The sequence below is a fragment of the Heterocephalus glaber genome, unplaced genomic scaffold (genome assembly GCF_053883595.1).
Source record: "Heterocephalus glaber isolate CG9 unplaced genomic scaffold, H.glaber_assembly_v1.0 deba00001004, whole genome shotgun sequence".
NCBI lineage: Eukaryota > Metazoa > Chordata > Mammalia > Rodentia > Bathyergidae > Heterocephalus > Heterocephalus glaber.
The window spans coordinates 9,195,067-9,212,745 of record NW_028258179.1 but is presented as its reverse complement, the minus strand read 5'-3'; the positions used below and the strand labels follow the sequence as shown (position 1 = coordinate 9,212,745).

Here is a 17,679-nt window from a genome sequence, read left to right as displayed (position 1 = left end):
TAGCCTTCGCCTGCGCCAGCTGTTGCGGGGACTGGACGAGGGGCTCTGGCCGGGAGAAGGGGCTGGTTTCGGGTTGGGGGAGAACTTCCAGGTGCCTGGGCCTGGGGAGGAGCTGGAGAGGCCCTGGTCCCCGTGACTCCCCGGAGATTAGGGCAGGGGCGTCTCGGGGGAGCTCCAACCCAGTGGGCTGCCATATGGACGCTGTGGCCTCCAGGGGGGGAAGCCTGGCCTTGCTGGGGGCTGCTCAGGCCTCCTGGCCCCACATCCCTCCATTCCCCAGCACTGGACTGTCCTGCCTGGTGGAGGTTGGGGGTGGCAATGGGGGAGATCTGGCCGCTGCCCTCTAGAGGTGACTGCAGGTGCCAGAAACTCTTATCCAAGGTCACGTCCATCTTCCAATTCCACTCTGGAAGAAGTTTCTGAATCCCCAGCCCCTTCTTTTCTCCTTAATTCGGTCAGTTTTCCCGTTTCTGTGACACAATACCCCACACCCACAGCTTGAGAGGGCAGGTTTAATTAGGCTTTTGGTTTCAGAGGGTTCAGTCTATGGCTGCTCCAAGGCAGGAACATCACAGGGGAAGCGTGTGGTGGAGCAAAGCTGCTTAGTTTGTGATGGCGGAGAAGCAGAGAGGGGAAAAGAACCAGAGAGGAAGGGCCAGGGAGCAGACACAGCCCAAGGCCACACCTCCATGTACCAGCCAGACACACTCAGAAATGGATGTCACTGATCCCTTTCTTGTCCCTTCTCTCCTTCCCCCTCCCTTGTTCCCCTTCTCATTTGAACAATTTCTTTCCATTTCTCAATATCTATTATACATTTTGGTCATTATTTCCATTTTTGGTTTCTCTCACCAGGGAAACAATGCAGTATTTAAACATGTGTAGCCACCTGCCCTACAAGTGCAAGGACCTGAGTTCGATCCCCGATACCAACCAACCAACAAACAATAAACATGTGTGTCCGATTTATCTCACTTAAGACTGTGTCTCAAGGTGCATTCATTTAGCTAGAAATGTCTCGAGCTTATCCTTCTTTATGGCAGAGTAGTACTCCATTGTGTAAAAACCCCACAACTTTATGCATTTGTCAGTTGATGGGAGTTTGAGCTTTTTCCAAGATTTAGCTATGACAAACTGTGCCACTATAAACATGGATGTGCATATATCACTGTGGTCAGATGCTTTTAATTCTTTTGGGAGGATACAAAGAAGAGAAATAGCTGTTAGTTTTAGTTTTAGTTTTTTGAGGAATCTTCACACTGATGTCCACAGTGGTTGGACCAGTCTATGCTCCCACTGACAGTGGAAAAGGGTTCCTTTTTTCCCCCACTGCCCTGCCACCATTTGTTATTGGCTGATTTCTTGATAACAGTGATTCTTTCTGGAGATGGAATCTCAGTGTTGTTTTAATTTGCATCTCTCAAATGACCAGTGATGTTGAACATTTTTTCATATATTAATTTGCTGTTTCTACTTTATCTGAGGATTGTCTGTTTATTTCAGATGCTCATTTTTGAATTGGGTCTTTAAATTTGGGGGGGGGTCTGATTTTTTTTAGTTCTTTATATATTCTAGATTTTTTTTTGTACCGAGGATCGAACTTGGGACCTTGCGCTTTCTAGGAAGGCGCCGGAACCACTGAGCTAAATCCCCAGCACTTTATATATTCTAGATAGTAGTCCTTTGTCTGAGGAACAGCTGGCAGATTTTTTTTCCCACACTGGGTTGTCTCCACTCTGTTGATTTTTTTGTGCCGTGCAAAAGCTTTTTAAGAAGATGAGATCCAGATTGTTGATTCTTTGTGATATTTCCTGTGTGATCGGGGTTTTGTTCATAAAGTCTTTGCTTAACACCAACGTCTTCAAGAGTTTTACCTATTTTATCTTCCAGCAGATTTAGTGTTTTTAATATTTAGATCTTTGATTCATTTTGATTTTAGTACATGGTGAAAAATATAGGTCTAGTTTTAATCTTTGGTATGTAGAAAGCCAGTTTTCCCAGCACCACTTATTAAATAGCACCACTATTAAAAAGGCCAGTGAAGGTGTTTGGCTCCTTTGTCAAAGATAAGATGGCTGAGTGTGTCTGGAGTTGTTTCTGCACCTTCTAATCTGTTCCATTGATCCTCTGGTCTATTTTTTTTTTTTTTGCTAGTACTGTGCTGTTTTTATCACAGTAGCTATAATTTTTATCACAGTAGTATAATTTCAAGTCAGGGATGGTGATGCCCCCTGCCATGTCTCTGTTGCCTAGAATTGCTTTTGCTATTCTAGCTCTCTTCTGGTTCCAAATGAATTTTAGAATTGTTTTCTCTAATTTTTTGAGATATTCTATTGGTATTTTGATCAGATTGCATTAAATTTGTATAATAATTTTGGTAATATGGCCATTTTCACTGTATTAGTTCTTCCTACCGAAGAACAAGAGTTATCTTTCTATTTTCTGATAACCTCTTCAATCTCCTTTTTCAGAGTGCTGTAGTTTTCCATGTAAAGGTCTTTTACTTCCTTCATTACATTGATTCCTAGGTACAGTGGACCCTTGACTTACGAACTCAATTCATTCCCGAGGGCTAGTTGTAACTCAAGTTGGTCAGTTGAGGCTCAGACTCCTCTACACAGCCCCCAAAGTCTCTCTCCTGTACACAGGCAGATCTCAGTGTCTTTAGAGAGACCCTGGCCCAGGATTTCTCAGTGAACCCCACACAGGAGAGGATGCTGTCATGTTCTGTCCAGAACTCTGTAAGGGTTAGATCTGTATGAGACCATCTGAAAGCACAAGCAGCTAGCATTCGAGTGGTAACTCAAGACTTTGTTAATAAGTTGAAAGTAAAATTCTGGTTGTAATCCAAGTTGTTTGTATGTCAGGGTGGTTGTAACTCAAGGGTCCACTGTATTTCATTTTTTTGGATGCTATTGTGAAAGGTATGGTTTCTGTAATTTCTCTGTCAGTGAGTTTATTATTTGTGTACGAGAAGGCTATTGAGTGTTGACTTTGTATCCCGCTATGCTACTGGATTGGTTATTAAATCAAGAAATCTTTTGGTGGTGTTTTTGGGGTCTTCTATGTAGAGAATCATGTCATCTGCAAATAATGATAATTTATGTTCTTCTTTCCTATCCTTATTCCTTTTCTTTTTCTTTTCTGATTACTCTGGCTAATGTTTCCAGAACTATATTGAATAAGAATGGTGACAGTGGACATCCTTGTCTTGTTCCTGATTTTAGAGTGAAAGCTTTGTTTTTGTCCATTTAGTATGACGTTGGCTGTTGGTTTGTCATAGATGGTTTTCTTGAGACTGAGATAAAGACCATCTATTCCAATTTTCAGTAGAGTTTTTATCATGAATGGGTGTTAGACCTTGTCAAATGCTTTTTCTGCATCTATTGAGATGATCATATGGTTTTTTTCTGTTAATATAGTGTATTACATTTGTTGATTTGTGTATGTTGAACCATCCCTGCATCCCTGGGATGAATTCTACTTGGTATTGGTGTATAACCTTCTTGATGGTTTGCTGCATTCTGTATACCAGTATCTTATTGAGGATTTTTGTGTCTGTATTCATTAGGGAGATTGGCCTATAATCGTCTTTTTTGGTTGAATCTTTCTCTGGTTTTGGTATCAGGGTAATGCTTGCTTCCAGGAATGAATTTGGGAGTATTGCTTCCCTTTCAATTTATTAAAGAGTTTGAGAAGTAGCAGCATTAGATCTTCTTTAAATTTCTTGTAGAATTCAGCAGGGCCTGGGCTTTCCTTTGTTGGTAGTTTTTAATTACATCTTCAGTTTCATTGGCTGATATTGGTTTATTTAGAATTTCTATATCTTCTTGATTCAACTTTGGTAATTCATATGTTTCTAGTACTCTGTCCATTTCTTCTTTGTTTTCCATCTTGTTAGAATACAGGTTCTCGAAGTAGGTATGGGTTATCTCTTCAGGATCTGTTGTGATTTCACCCTTTTCATTCCTAATTGCCTGGATTTCAGTCTTTTCTTTCTTTCTTTTTTTTTTTTTGATAGGGTTGGCTAAGGGTTTGTCAATTTTATTTAATCTTTCAAAGAACCAACTCTTTGTTTCATTGATACTTTGTATTGTTTTCTTAGTCTCCATTGCATCAATTTCTGCTCTGGTTTTATAATTTCCTCCCTTGTACAAGCTTTGGGCTTGACTTGCTCTTTTTTCTTGTTTTTCAGTACTGGGGATTGAACTTAGGACCTTGTGCTTGTGAGGCAGGTGGTGGCACAACTGAGCTGAATCCCTGGCCCTGCTCTTCTTTTTTGTAGAAGCTCGAGGTTCAACACTAGGTTGTTTATTTGAGCTTGCTCTGTTTTTCTGATATGGGAATTCACTGCTATAAATTTCCTTCATAGGACTGCTTTCATTGCGTCCCATAAGATCCAGTGTGTTGTATTAGCATTGTTGTTTAATTGTAGAAACTGTCTAATTTCTTCTTTAATTTCATCGGTGACCCACTGGTTGTTCATGAGAGTGTTATTTAATTTCCATGTGTTTATGAAGTTCTTGTGGTTTCTTTGGCCATTGATTTCCAATTTCATTGCACTATGGTCTGATAGTATGCATGGAATAATACTGGAGACCCCTGCAACGGATTCTGATCTCCTCAGTGCTATGATGCATGGTGAGAAGGACTTAAAGACAGAATTAAAGAGACAGAGATGGGGAGTCAGGATGACCAGTGCTTGAGCAGTCAGAGGCTTGAACAAGCAAAGGCCCTGCAGACTCAGAGTCGTTGATGTTTATTGGTGACACAATCATAGTTAGGTTGAGGTAAAGGACTATGTGGAGTTGCTGTGAATACGTTGCTGATGCAGGCAAGGCTTGTAAAGGAAGAGACAAAGAATTCTTGAATTAGGAACAGAACAGACAAAATTTAGGTTGTGGTCAATAATTAACCTTGTCTTTTTAGTAAAGAAGGTTTTAATTTTGGGAACGGAATTTGGGTGCAAGTTACTCTGACCTTGGCATGTAGGCTTTGGCCAGATTCACGTCTATAAACAAGCCGACTATGGGGTTAACTCTTTACAGCCTGCACAGCTTACAGCCTGCTTTGGGCATAATCAGTGGGGTGGTCTCCCATGGGATAATTTAAATTCCTTTGCATGTACTTAAGCATGTTCTATGAGCTAGCATGTGGTCTATTTTGGAGAATGTCCCATGTGCAGCTGAGAAGGATGTGTATTCTGATGTTGTGGGATGGAACACTATGTAGATATCTGCAAAGTCCATTTGTTCAAAAGTTTGGTTCAATTGTGGTATTTCTTTATTGATTTTTGTCTAGCTGATCTATTTGTGACAGTAGGGTATTGAGATTCCCCCATTACAATTCCATTTAGTGCTTAGTTGATTTTTCATGTCAGTTAATATTTGTTTTATATAGTTGGGTGGGCTGGTATTTGGTGCATATATATTTATGATTGTTATCTCTTCCTCTTGGATTGTTCTCTTTACAAGGATGTAGTGACCTTGTCTCTCTTAATTAATCTTGGCTTGAAATTCACTTTGTCTGCAAATAGACTAGCTGCCCCTGATTTTTTCTGGGTTCCTATTATATGGAGTGTTGTTTTCTATTCTTTGACTTTCACTCTATGAATTTCTTTTTGAATTAAATGTGTTTCTTATATGCAGCATATTGTTGGATCTTGCTTCTTGATCCATTCTGCCAGTCTGTTTCTTTTGATTGGTGAATTGAGATCATTTACATTGATGGTTATAACTGATATATATTAACTTGTCCTTGTTATGTTATTTTCCTGTTGTTGTTTTCCTGTTTAATTACTTACCTTGCCTGGTGAATTCATTTTGTTGGAGTTCATGGAATTGTAGTTCTCATTATCTCTTTCTAGAATGTCCTTCAGAACATTTTGGAGTGCTGGTTTGGTGGTCATGAATTTCTTCAGGTGTTCTTGGTCATGAAAGTATCTTATTTCTCCATTGATTTTGAAAGACAGTTTTGTGGGCTACATCAACCTGGGTTGGAAGTTGTTTTCTTTTAGGGCTTGAAGTACTTCACCCCAAGCTTTCCTTGACTTGAGGGTTTGTGTTGAGAAGTCTGCCATGATTCTGATGGGCTTTCCTTTATTGGTGATTTGTTTCTTTTTTTCTAGCAGCTTTTGATATTCTGTTCTTGTGTGGGGCAAGGTGGTGCATGCCTGTAATCCCAGCACTTGGGAGGCTGAGGCAAGATGATCGCTGTGAGTTCAAGGCCAGCCTGGGCTACATAGTGAGACCCTGCTTCAACCCCCCCCCCCCAAAATTCTGTTCTTATTTTGAATTTCTGGAAGCTTGACTATTATATGCCTTGGTGTAGTTTTTTTTTTTTTTATCATGGCTAATTGGAGTTGCATATGCCTCATTTATCTGTATGTCAAATTCTTTTTCCTTGCTTGGCAAGTTTCCTGTTCCTCTGTGAACAGGTTTTTTTATGTCATTTGCACTGTCTCCTGCTTTTTCATTGACTTCATTCAATCAATCTTATGTTAGTATTCTTTGCATCATCTAGCAGCTGTTGGATTGATTTTTCATGGTGCCTTGCTATTTTTAAGAAATCTTTCTTTTCATGCTTGCTAACTGCAATCCTGTCTTCTATATCTGATATTCTGTCCTCACATTGGTTCATTGTGCTGCATATACTTTTAATGGAATTTTCAATATCCTGGATATCTATTTGAATCTTTTTCATAGATTCCATTTCTTTCCTATGTTGGGTGTTCATAGTTTCCATCATTTTTCTAAGCTCCTCTATTTTTAAAACTCTGTATCTACTCTAGAGCCACTAGCCATGTCTTTCATTCTGGTCACCATCTCTGTAGTTATCTGAGAAACTATCTCTGCTTTGATTTTTGCTAGAGCCTCATTCATTTGCTTTGTTATTTCTGCTGTTACCACTTTGGAGAGTCCAGGCTTTCACCTCCACCTCACTGCCTCCTGGGTTTGCCTTTGATGAGCTGGAAGTTTGGGGTTGCATCTTGGTTAAGGGTCTTCTTATTTTCTTTCTTAATTTATTGTCTGTTTTTTGGTGGTACCAGGGATTGAACTCAGGACCTTGTGCTTGTGAGGCAGGCATGGCACCACTGAGCTAAATCCCCGGCCCCCTCTCATTTTCTTGTTTTTAGTTTAATTTCTGGGTTGATGCTTGTAAATTGCTTATGGCAGGTAGCTTTATTTCTACCATTTAGAACCCTTAGGAAATGACTACTTCTCAGAGATGTCTTCCAGGTGAATCTGGCTTTTGGGTTTTGAGTCTGCTGCAAGATCCTACCTCTTCAATTTATTAGGGATGAGAAGTTGCTGCCTGCTTGGACTAGCCCCTGGTTCCCTGGCACTGGCCTGTAGTCTTGTTTAATGACCCTCAGGCAATCTCAATCTTGCCTTACCAGGAAGAACAACTGATTAGAGCATTGTGTCACCTTGGCTAAAGTAGTACAACCAGCTATAACAACAGCATCAAACACAGCTAGAGATTAACAAACTGTGGTAATTATTAATTTGCCAGCTTTAACTGTATGAACTATTATTTGTGATTATCTAACAAAATCTATAATGAACCAGGAAATTTTATACCATAAATATGCCCTCAGTATGGTGATTTTACCCTTGGGGGAGAAAATTTTAAAGGGGGTAGGGAGGATAAAATAGAGAAATAGAAGAGGAAGAGGTTAGAAGCAAGGCTGGAGGACAAAGGAAAATATGCAAACTTTGGAAAACTGGTGAAGCCAATAGGAAAAGAGAGAAGGAAGAAAAAACCAAGAACAGAGCAGACTTACAACAAAAGAGCTAGAAACAATGTTCACGCTTAGATAAGACCATGAACAAACAGTCAAGAAAAAAAAGAAACAGAACCAAAACAAAGAAGAAGATGAGGAAAAAGAAGAAAGCCCACTCCAAGGCGCATCCCTGCTGTCACTGGTAGAAAAGTGGGCAGACAGAGCCCAGATCTGTGCTGATTGAGCCCAGCCAGCCGGCTGCAGATTTATGGTGGGGTAGTGGATAATCCCAGCAAGGCTGAACCTTTTGTTCTGAAGCTCAGGCTGGGGTGTCTCCTGCTGGCTTGAACTCAGCTCCTTGGCCTCCTGCCCCCTTGAACTCGGTTCTGCCTCACCCTGATGGAGCCAGTGTGAGGGGCTCTGCTTTAAGCTCAGTTGGCCTCTCTCCAAGGTGGCTACTGGTCAGTCACCTTCTCTTGGGTGACGTCTGGACCCAAATAACTCACCAGGCATTGGCGACTGCTGCATTCACTGCTGTGTCCTCTGGTGTGTGTCTCGTGGAGGCCTCTGGGCTCACCAGCAGTTACTGTGGGGCTGCAGGTTCGAGCCTGCAGTGATCAGGCAGGGCTCAGGGAGAAAGCACAACTTGTTACCTCCTGTTTCTTAGTTGAAGTCTCTCTCTTTGCTCTCCCTGTGGGCTTCAATTCTCACTTCAGGTCCTTGTTGGGTCCCAGGGACCTACTTCCCTCCTGCTTGTTCTTCCTCATGTTCCCCCTGGGCATTTCTTAAACCACTTGAGTTGACACAGCTAAGGTTAATGTCACACTCCTTGTCCCTGTCCCTGTCCCTGTCCTCCTTGTTCTTCCTGGGAACTTTAGGCCACTTTGTCTTCTCACAGTCAGGTCTTCCATGATGCCCTGCTGCAAGAGGAAGCAGGAATGGACGTGTCACAGTCACCTTGTCCTCTCCTTGGGGACTGAATGATGGGCTACCTGATGAGTACATGGCTGAATGTGCGGTGAGTCTGCTCCTGATTCTCTTCACTGTCCTGAGTTGTTGCTATTCAGGGACAGAGGACTCGCTACCTCCGGGACTGGAGAGAGGTTTCTGGATAGCTCCAGAAGGATCCAGCTTTCAGGAGTCCTTAGACACCATGCTTCCAGTCCCCAGATGGCCCTAGGTGTCCTGACTCAGGCTCAGGCCCTGTGTATCCTCCTCTGGAGATGTGCTTTCAGGCTCAGCCCGCTCTCACTTTACAATCAGTTCTCACCTTTATGTAGTCATTCATTTATTATTTATGTGCTTTTATTTATTTTCGAGACAGCATCTGGCTGTGGAGTGCAGGCTGGCCTTGAACGCACTCTGCAGGAATCTTCTTGCCTCGGCCTTCTGAGTGCTGGGAAAGCAGGCGTGCATGGCCACTCGAGGCCATTCATTCATTTTTGTGGTACTGGGCATGGGACTCAGGGCCTGGCCCAAGCTGGGCAAGCCCTCTCTGGCTGAGCCACACCCCCAGGCCCTCCGCGCTCACTCTGGAATGGAAGCTTTAACTCTGATTGTGTCAGTGTGCTTGGGTCACTGTAACAAAATATCTCCGAGCACGTGACTTATAAAACCACAGAAATTCATTTCTCACAGTGTGGAGCCCGAGAGGCCTGAGATCGAGGTGCCGGCAGGCTCTGTGTCGGGCCAGGGCCGGTCCCAAGACAGGACTGTGTGTCATCACGTGGCAGGAGGGGTGGCCAGCCTCCCGACGCCTCGCTGGGGGCCCTCACCTGTTCATGCGGGGTCACTGTGGCCTGGCCTCCCGCACACATCCCAGAAATGAAATTATTCTGCTCTAACAGAAAGGCCTACCGTCCTTGATAGACGTGTTTGAGAGGAAGACTGTCACATGGCCATGTTAACAATGCCAACCATCCCTCAATAATCTGATACTGCGCGACTCACGGAAATACTTCCATGAAAACTTCCTTTATTCCTAGTGACTACTCAGATTAAAACTGAATACTTTTGGGCTGGGGATTTAGCTCAGTGGCACTGCGCCTGCCTCGGAAGTGCAAGATCCTGAGTTCGATCCCCGGTACTGCAAAAAACAAAACAAAACCGAAAACACAAAAACCTGAACACTTCCTACCCACCATAAACCACACTTGCTACAGCTGACCTACACTTGCAGATCTTATGCGGACCATTCCTAAACGTTCATGCGCAGGACTCAGGTGTCTTTGTTTTTTTTTTTTTGGTACCGGGGATTGAACTCAGGTCCTTGCGCTTGCACAGCAGGCAGCGAAACCACTGAGCTAAATCCCCGGCCCAGGACTCAGGTGTCTTAATGAAGACAGTTTGGTCTTGCAGAGATGCACATCATCCAAGTTTGCAGTTTTCACTGTCACTTGCAAGAAGGCTGCTCTGTCTTCCTAAGTCCAGACGCCGCTCCCATCCATCAGAATGGCAGGGACTGTGTCTTCTTGATTTCTGCTCATTAAATCCTGACTTTCAGAGGCTCCTTTGGCTTTACCATGTCAGACTTCATCCTTGATGCCCTGCAGTGAAACAGGATTTTGTCCGTGTATTTCCATTAGTTCCGGTATTGCTCTAAGGAATCAAGGGAAAACATCCAGATATCCACAAGCAGGGTGAAGATACACGGCAGAGCTGCAGGTTCATTTCTATTTTCCAGTGCCAGGACAAAGTCCATGTAGGTTTTGTAGTCCATTTCTCCATCACAAATGGGACACTCCTGGAAAACATAGTCTAAGATGACACTGCTACACACAATGGAGCATTACTGTCATAAAGGAGAAATGTGAGCCATTTGTAGAAAAATGAATGCACCTCAAGACCATAATGTCAAGTGAAATAAATCAAATGCACAAATTTATGGCATGGTTTCCCTTATATGAAAAACCCAAAATATATATATGAAGAGCAAAATAAAAGATAATAGGAAATAGGAAAAATTTTTTTCAAATGGGAAGGGGAACAAGAAATGAAAGGAGGAGGAGGGAGGGAAAGGAAAAGGCGTGAAAAAAGAAAACTGAAGAAAAAATGAAATAGAGCTTTTATAAGTGGGAAGGGGAATGAGTTGGAGGGAGCAGGGAGGGATAGGCAGAGGGGACAAAAAAGAATGAAGATTGTTACGAACACGCGCAAACTTCCCATGATGAATGTAACCACTGTGTCCAAACGTGGACTACTAATAAAAACAAATAATTAACAATAAAAAATGAGAAGACATTGGCCATGGCTCTGTTCTGCAGCGCGAGAGCTCTTCTGTACTGAGCACACCCTTGTGATCTTTGTCAAGACTCCAATGCTGGCCATGAGCTCTTGGGGCAGCAGAGCAGAGCACCAGCTTGTCTCCTGACTCTACTTGGCCACTTCCCCGTCCCTCAGCCACAGTAAATCATCTGCGAAACTGCACACTAAAATACCTTGAATTTGTATCTTCTCTGCTCTGCGAGGGTCCAAAAAGAAGGGCTTCTGCCAGGTGTGGTGGCGCATGCCTCAGATCCCAGGCACTTGGGAGGCTGAAGCAAGAGGATCATGGTGAGTAGTGTGGGCTGCATAGTTCAAGGTTGGCCTGGGCTACAGAGCAAGACCCTGCCAATAAACAAATAATAAATAAATAAAATAAAAAAGGGCTTCCTAACTGCTGTGCAACCATAAAAGGAGCAAAAGGATTTTCCAGCCCATCTAACAGCAGCAAAGTGGGGCTAAGTTCCAGTTTCCTATGTCAGATGCCTGAAGATATCCTTGTCCAGCAACATCATTGAAAGGGAGTCCCATTCTTGTTTGACCAAGTGACTTTTTGGATGATACAACTGAAGAATCGCACGATGGAAATTCTTCCATCTGAATCTGTCTGGAGCAGTTCAGCAGAATTCTGCAGTGGAAAATTGCTTGCGCCTTGGTCCTGCCTTCTTTAGCAAACCTTTAGCAAAGGTTCATAATGGACCACTGCATCCTCTCTGATCATAGGTGGTGCCAGGTGTTTGCCCAGCAGAGGCTGTGGTTCTGTACCCCTTATCTAAACGTTCTCTGCTTCCCCTTTGTAGAGAGGCAGCTCTGGATTCCTCTCTTAATTTCTGCAGTAAGATTTCATCTTCAGCTGGCAGGGTATAATAAAACCGAGGAATCATCTTTCAGAATTTGTGTTTTTTCTACCTCAGCAGCACCTGATATTGTTCCGGGGGCTCGGTTTCAACACAGGGATCTGAGGGGACATCAACATTCAGAGCACAGCACCCACCTTGTGCGAGCTCAGCACACAGCCAGTCAATGAATGGCCCTCGCTGCTGCCCTTGAAGGCCTGGGTGTGGGATGAACGGTGGCAGGAGTTGGGAGTAGGGGTGGGGACGAGCAGTGGCACCACTTTTCCCGTCGCTGAGGAGCAACACTGGATGCCCACCAGTTAAAGGAGCAGAGGTTTACTTTGGCTCAGTTTCGGGAGTTGCGGAACAGTCTGCTGGCTGTAGGACAGGACACAGGGCGGAGAATCCGGGGAAGAGACCCGCTGGCGGCATGGCAGACAGGAAGCAGCCGGAGGAGGGCGGAGCTGGGAGGGAGAGGCGCCGTCCGGGCCACGCCTCCAGCAGCCCACTTCCGGCCAGGCCCCGCCTCCTAGCGGCGCCTTCCGCACCCTGACCCAGTCACCTTCCACACGCGTGAGAATTTGGGGTGACGTTTTAGACCTAAACCACAACAAGCAGGGACCCGAGGCAGCTCTGTGGAGGAGACAGAGACCGATGCACCCCACCATCCTGCCGTCCCTCCCCCTGGGCCTGCAGCCTTCCTGCGGCAGACAGGAGCCCTATTCCATCAGGAGACGCAGTCCTCGGGGACATCGGGACCGCCCCCCCCCCCCACCAGGAGGGCTCCTTTTGGGGTAGAAGACTCCGCCTCACATCTGACGTCCAGGCCCAGGAGCTGCCGTGTTCACTGCCAAGCCTGGTGCCGAGACCCTGCCACAGTGCAGATGCTGCTTCCAGGAAGGCCCGGGAGACGGTGGAGGTGGCCGGGCAGGCTGGGTGATGGCACCGCCTAGCAGAGCCCTGTGTGTTTCTGCCCTGACTCCCGCTGTCCCCTTCTGTGCAGGCCTCGTGGCTGGCAGGAGGGAGTTAGGAGCGCTCGGGGGTGCGTGCATGTGTGCGTGCGTGCGTATTTGGGGTCCGCAGTCTGCGTGAGGACTCCGGGCTTCTTGAGCAGAGGCCAGCTAAGTGATCCCCCGAGAGTCCCGGTGTGGTCCCAGCCTCTACCCCTACGTTTAGCCGTGCCCTTCCAGTCTGGCAGAGACGGAAAAGATGTTGGATGGCCGCAGAAGGGGCAGGAGGGCTGCAGGTGCTCTCGGGGGTGAAGGATGGCCGGCAGAGCCCAGGCGACAGAACCAGGGACTGGCACCAGGCCTCTGGGGAAGTCAGTGGCCGATTCCTGTGGCCAGCTGCTGCTTGCAGTTGCTCCTGTCAGTGGCTCTTGTCGAGTATCTTCAAAGTGAGAAATTGGCCCATGCCTGCCCAACCTAGTGTGGCTGTCCGAAAAGCCTGGGGACTCCCAGGACAGGGCCATTTCCAGTAAGCTTTGTTTGTTTGTTTGCTTTTGTTTTGAGCGGGTTTCATTTTGCAGTTCAGGCTGGCCTTGAACTCACAGGAATCCTCCTGCCTCAGCCTCAGAGTGCTGGGATTGCAGGCCCCCGTCACCATACCCTGCTTCTTGTAAGCTTTTCGTTGTCTGTTGGAGTCAAAACTTAGAATCATCCTGGGCTCCTTTCTCCCCTAACTGTAACCAGACGCCCACATTTATCTTTTGCTTTGTCTCCTGCACTCCTTTGGCTCCTGCGTTTCTGCTGACCCATGGGGTCTGCTCCTGTGCACTTGAACCCTGGTCTGCAGACAGCTGGCACTGAGCTATCGCCCGAGCTTGGGCTCCCAGAGTGGGGCAGGAGACAATCCCCTGGGAACAGGAGAAAATAGCACAACAGGGATTATATAGATTTTAAACGAAAAATAAGAAATGTTTCTAATTTCTACATACAAGCTCTCTCTAAGTGGTTGCATGTGGGGTCGCAGTGATGCACAGGGTATGTCCCGGGCTGGCAGTGGGCTCTGTGAAATCCTGTCGTTTTTCTGAGAGCTTGGACACATTTCTGTGGAGCAGATTGGGTGTGTGGGTTACATAACCTCATTTGAACTAAAACTCGGAGAGTAGACAAAAGCCTTTGAAAGATTGAAAAGATGCTCCCCAAGAAAATTCCCTCAGAGCACTCATAAAGAACAGGAGAGGCGTGTTTCTTACCCCAGGTAGGGGCTCTTTTTGGTTTCAACTTCAGCTTATCAGGCACGTATAATTGGTCATCACTGAAACCATCTGAAAATGAACATCCACTTCCTGTCGTTGATTAACCTCATTCAGAGTGGATATTAACAACATCCCGCATTAACTAATGCTAGATTATGAACATAATTTGTACATCAACAAACACCAAATGTGCAGTGATCCTCCTGCCTCAGCCTCCTAAGTGCTGGCATTACAGTCATGTGATACCATACCCAGCTCTGTAGAAGAAATCTTTTTTTTTTTTTGGTACTGGGGATCAAACTCGGGACCTTGACTTTCGAGGCAGGCGAGGTGCCGCTGAGCCAAATCCCCGGCCCTGTAGAAGAAATCTTGGTGCTCACTTCTTTTTCTTTCTTTTCTCTGCCAGTGAATCACATTTCTCGTGTCCTTGGCCCTGCAAGCTTTTGGTTCTCCTGGTCAGTGACAGTCTGTAACCTAAAGGCAGAGTCTGGGTGTCCCAGGCTGTTTGCGATTTGCTGTTTCCCTGAGACCCTGAACCTTGGATCTCAGCATGGCTGCTTCCTCGGCTGCATCCGGGTACACATGCAGGAGTCTGAAGTCACCCGCTCCCTGTGACTCCCAGGAACCAAAGGCAGGCAAGGCTTCTTGGGAGCCGTCTCTGTGGTTCCTTCTAAGGCCAGGGCCAGCTTGTCCGTCCTGCAGCGTCCTGCTCCAATACGAGCACAGATGTTCTGGGTCGCTGTCCTTGTTCTGGAAGATGCTTGCCGTATTTTTGGCAGTGGCTTTTAAAAGCACTCCGTGTCCTTGATTTGTCAATTTTAAAATAGCACGAGCATTTCATCAAGGTTTTTGTTCTGATGAATAATGCTCTCCCTGGAAACCACTGCACATTGATTCACATTCATTCCCACTGAAAGAGGACACTGGGCTTTGCAGTTTGACCCAAGGGCCCAGCCGTCCCCAAGCATCCTGGGCCGATCTGTTTCAGGGACATGAGAGGAAAATAGTCCACCGCTTACTCATGCTTGGTGTGTTCAAGTGGAACTCTTTGTATCTACTTCTCCAGACAAAGAACGGTTTATAAAATCTGCTGCAGTTCATAGAAATTGGTCATCTGTGGGTTCTTTTTAATTTTAATTTTTTCTGAGACAGGGTCTCGCTGTGTGGCCCAGGCTGGTCTTTAAATCACTGCAGTCCTCCTGCCTCAGCCTCCTGAGTGCTGGGATTGCAGGTATGGGCCATCGTGCCGGGCTCCCGTGAGTCCTTTCCTGTGGAAGATTTTTTTTACCTACAGCAGGAAGCAGTCAGGATGCAAGATGGGAGCACTGAGAGGATCCACTGGACAAGCCCTGTAAAGTTGGAGGCACAGAGCCCAGGCCCAGTGTCTGCAGTGGGGGGTGGGGCTGGGTGGGCTCGGGCTTCAGACAGGTGGAGCCGGCCTGTCAGGAAGGTGCCCACCTCGTGGCTGGTGCAACAGGAGGACTCGCTGGCTCAGCACAGCTTTGGGAAGGAAGGAGAGAGCCGCTGCCTCGGGAGGGGCTGGCAGGGGAGGATGGGCCACACCTGACCTGGGGGGAAGACAGATGAGCAGACAAATGCGTGGCCATCCGGGCCGGGAGTGGAGAGTGGGCTTGTGTGTGTGTTGCATGTATGTGTGTGTGTACACCCCTGATTGTGCACCAGGGTACGTGCAAGGTGAACCACTGAGCCTCTGCTTCCTTCTCTTGGACACCCACGTTTGCTGTGGCACCACTCATAGCAGCCATGACCCAGGAGCAGCCTCGGTGCCCATCAATAGACGATGATGAAGAAAGTGCTGTGTATACACATGGAGCACTATGCAGCCACGAAGAATGAAAGAATGTCATTTGCACAAAAGTGGATGGAACTGGAAATCATTGTGTTAAGTGAAATAAACCAGATTCAAAAATACAAGTATTGTGTGGTGTTTCTAATATATGGAATCCTTAAAAAAAAAGATGGCATGAAAGTAGGAAAGATGACTATGATTAGACAGGAGGTCGTGGTGGTATGTGTCTGTAATCTCAGCACTTTGGAGGCTGAGGCAGGAGCAGTGCCTTGGGTTCAAGGTCAGCCTGAGCTACATAGCGAGACCTTGTGTTAAACCACCCCCATAGACAGAGGAAGGGAGTAAGAGGAGACCAAGGGAAGGTGACGGGGCATGGGCAGCTGTGCCTGGGTGAAGATACCTCATCAAAACCTGATACTCGGCAAAATTAACAGGCTCGAGTACACTTTTAAAAAGAGCTCGCGTTGACTTTCCTGGTGGTGGAGGAGAGGATCCTGGGCAATGCACCACCGTGCGTCTCCTCCCACCCATCCTTGCCCTGAAGGGGCATGCAGTCCATTCATCCCCCTCTCCAGGCTGCGTGTTCTGAGCTGGCCGCTCTGCAGGCCACGCACACTCCTGTTGCGGGTCCTCTGCTCCCAAAGTCGCCCCTGGGACCTGGACGCCCCAGGCTCCTGGATCGAAGCCTGGCCCCAGGCAGTCACGGCAGAGGCAGGGCCTGTGGAGGTGACTGGGGTGTTGTTCATCCAGGGAGGATTCACAGCCAGATCTGTGGGGCTTCAGCAAGGACAGCACTATGGGAGCTCCGTCTGCCGGTCTCTGCCTCCTCCCTCTGCCCCTTCCTGGTCACTGTGAGGCGAGTGGCCTCCTCTGCCACAGCCCGCAGCTGCCATGTGTTCAGCCTCACCCGAGACTGAGGGGACGGAGCCAGCGCCCTCTGCTGGAATCTCTGAAAAGGAGTGGAAATAACCCTTCCTCCTCCATGGTTGTTTCTCTCAGGCCGCCTGTCACGGGACAAAGGCTGACTGACACCCTCAGCTGTCCACTCAGTCACTCCCGAGTCCAGCAGTGCCACCGAGCACCCGCACACAGGCAAGGCCTCCTTTGCTCGAGTTCCGGGGGAGGCAGAAAGGCCCTGTTTTGTTCCCCAGTGGTGGCATTTCTTGAGATGGTCACAGCGTGGGGTCACCCATCTGGAAATGAGCGTCCCTTGCTTGGGAGTTGGGTGTCGGGGCTGGAGGCTCAGGAACGGACATGGTGGGTGAGCAGGACACTACAGAGCCACGGAAACTGCCAGGTGCTGCCCAAGAGCTCCAAAGCCTGCAGGGATCTGGCTCTGAGTTGTTTCAAGTCCTCAGGGAAAATGCTCCTCCTGGGAGGAAAGATGCCACTGCAGAGCGCTCTTGGAGACAGCTGGGTGGCAGGTCGCTGTGTTGCCGTCTTCCAGTGGAGGAGCCAGCTGACCTCTTGCTGGACGGACCCCTTGTTCTGCTAGCACCGAAAGCCTGGAGCTGTGGGTGCTTCCGGGACGAGGGCTCCCTGGTCACAGGGTTGAATGGCAATTCCCGGTGTCCAGTCTTGGGGGCCGCACACGCTTGCACATAAGGACCTCCAGGCAGGGAGCGCTGCGTGCCTCCGTTCGTGCTGCGCCCCTCAAGTTCACAGGGGCCTGAGGCTTCGCAGCAGCCATCATCACTCCTTGGGGCAGGGACTTCCTGGTCCAGGACAGCTCTGGGGAGCGCCCCCTTGGGGACCAGCGCACCCTCTGGGCGACTTCCGAAGGCAAGTCCTGCCCCCAGGGCGTCCCTGGCCCCGGAACACAGCCCTGAGTTCCCCGGATGACACG

General features: G+C 47.2%; 1 pseudogene; it reads right to left on the bottom strand.

The window, feature by feature from the left end:
• Positions 1-455: 455 nt before the first annotated feature.
• Positions 456-17,089, bottom strand: LOC101700169 (serine/threonine-protein phosphatase 2A regulatory subunit B'' subunit gamma-like; annotated as a pseudogene).
• Between the last annotated feature and the right edge of the window lie 590 nt (positions 17,090-17,679).